Here is a 2,624-nt window from a genome sequence, read left to right on the forward strand (position 1 = left end):
CATAGCTGTTAATAGGACGTAAAACACAAACAAACGTAACCAAACCAAACTGATGATTTGTGTATTACAGAGTAAAAGAGCTAGGACCAGGAGGACCTGTGGAGGGGAAGCCGGCGGAGGTGGCCCTACCCAACAACTACAACCTTGGTGCTATGTCTCCACAAAACAGTGATCTACAGATGTTAAAAACCTCCAATGTAAGACACAGTGATTGTTAAGTGCATGAAAACATATATAGACCCTTGTGATTCTTTGCTGTTAATATTTGAATGACTCCCTATAATACCCACCACTTTATGGGGGTTGGGAGCTGTAGTGTTGCCCGTGTCGCTTTGTGTAACCTTTTTCCCCATCCCAATATTCAGTGTGATCGCTCTAGCAACCTCATTTCGTAACAGATTTGATCAGAATTTATACCACGATGAGGTACAAGAATATCTCAAATGAGTTCATATTTCAGGATTCTAAGATCAAGGCCAATGTTACTATTTATTGAAATATGTTACGATTTTAGTCTGTCACTTAGGCAACATTGTTTTTGAAAAATTAAAACAAAATTAAAACAAAATAAAAAGTTCAATAATGAGAACACTTAAAATGATGTGTTCAGGGTTCAAAGATCAAAGTTAAGGTTGATAGAGGTGAAATGGATACCGAGAAAAACCGGTATAATGCAGTTCAGACATAATCGATATTGCACTGCAGTGCATTTGAGTCATACCAGTTTTTTGCAGGAAAGGTTTGAATTAAATTCACACTTGTAAAATACACTAAAATCTAACCTAAATCCATCAAATGTAATCTGAAATTACATGATCTTTTCATTAATTAAGAACATCAATGATTTTAAAGTGTAACATCATCCCTTGAAGCAATCAAAGTTAATTTATGGCACTATGTGATCTGGTAGTGAGATTGTTTAGTGTAAGTTAAAAACCGGTAACTCAAATGAAAAATCTGTACTCTTTGACATCATGTTCACTGCTTCCCAAAAGACAAGGTTTTGTGAAAAATTTAAGAGGCAAGAGGGCCATTGGGAAGAATGTTTCCCTGAAGCGAAAAACAGGTGATAGAGGAAATGGTAGATTGTTCATAAGATTATGAAACTGATTGCCTGTTCCAAAATTGCATCTAAACAAACTAGCAACAAACCTAATCAACAGCCTAATTAAGGTCTTGACATGTTTGAAAGTCTGTGTAAATAGAACTTGAGTATTAAAGCAAAAGTTATGGAGAAAATTGCAAAATCTCCATCCCTTAGTGTGGTAAGAAACAAAGATTTTGATGATTTGCTCCAGAGGCTGAGGTCACATTAAAATACCTAAGGGTTACCATTACTATTTTTAGAAATCTATTGCACAATGAGACTATTTTCATACACGTGTAAAGGCCTATCCCCTACTTTTCAATATTTGTTTGCAGGAAGAGGTCACGGATGAAATGCTGACATTCCACGAAGTTGTCAACCATATGCAGGAAATTGAGGAGGAGGTTATAGATGACCACAAGTCGATTATAGAGGTCAGTCTAAAGCTTTTGTTTACAGGTAACAGGTCGGAGTAGGCTATATGCTTCTCTACCATGCATGTCATGGTACCCTTACTGAGAAACTCTATTAGATGTGAGAATATTAAGTGTTTATCCTAAAGTTTTCGTCAAATGCTTGTCATTATAATCTGATAAATGTTACGGTTTCAAAGAATCTGATAGCTGCATGGCGTAATGACACACTTAGGAGATGCCCTTGAAGTTTGCCTTGATATTATTGATCGTCACTGTTTTCCTATTATATAGATAACACAGAAATGGCTAGCTGAGGACAAGAAACTGTACAAGGCGACAGACGATGTGGACTATGATGTTGAAGGTATCACCACAAATAATGACACTTGAAACAAAATGTTAAAAACCTTTAAAAAACATCTTTCGTGTAACCAAATGGTATTTCGCCAGTAACACAGATAAAGAGCTACAATGTTGTTCAAATGAGTGACCTTAACCCATATTCAAGGTCACAGAGGTCAAATTTCTTGAAAAAAGACTATGAGCAACTGCAGAATAACCAAATGGCATCTATAGAGTAATGATATTTGTCCCGTAAAATGCTTAGATGAAGAGTTATCATGTTTGTGATGTGATGACCTTGATCCACTAACAAGGTCACATGGTCCAATGTATATAAACCTTTAAATGACCTCTCCATAGGTAATGATATATTTTCTGTAGCTTTATTTTTAAGTCAACTTTTAAGGTTACAAGTATCAGATTAATACCAGATGAGTGATGCAGGACTATTTTGCCTCTTGTTAGATCTTAAACTGTTTTTGTGTTTCGTTATGAAGACAGTCGGATAATGCAACAGCAAGTTTCTATACCTAAACAAACAAAATAAAAGATGTTATCAATGATAGCCTGTTAAACTGCCATATTTTTAACCAAGGAAGATCAGGGCCCGTATTCATGAAACTGCTCTCGTGCTCAAGCATGGAATCTGTGTCAGTATTTGGCTTTAAGTTTCTTTAAAATGTTTCCAAATCATTGAAAAATTACGATTTGTTTATTGTCAGAGTTGTAACCAGAACAAGAAATTAGGCTTGAGCACAAAATCTATGCTTGAGCATGAG

The 2,624-nt window shown here is 35.7% G+C and overlaps 1 long non-coding RNA gene across 1 annotated transcript; it reads left to right on the forward strand.

The window, feature by feature from the left end:
• The first annotated feature begins 72 nt into the window (after positions 1 to 72).
• LOC110445060 lies at positions 73 to 1,867 on the forward strand. Its single transcript, XR_002462311.1, has 3 exons — positions 73 to 197; positions 1,423 to 1,521; positions 1,795 to 1,867. It is a non-coding gene; the product is annotated as an uncharacterized LOC110445060 (long non-coding RNA).
• Positions 1,868 to 2,624: the final 757 nt, after the last annotated feature.

The sequence above is a fragment of the Mizuhopecten yessoensis genome, unplaced genomic scaffold (genome assembly GCF_002113885.1).
Source record: "Mizuhopecten yessoensis strain PY_sf001 unplaced genomic scaffold, ASM211388v2 hete_36097186, whole genome shotgun sequence".
Classification (NCBI taxonomy): Eukaryota; Metazoa; Mollusca; class Bivalvia; order Pectinida; family Pectinidae; genus Mizuhopecten; species Mizuhopecten yessoensis.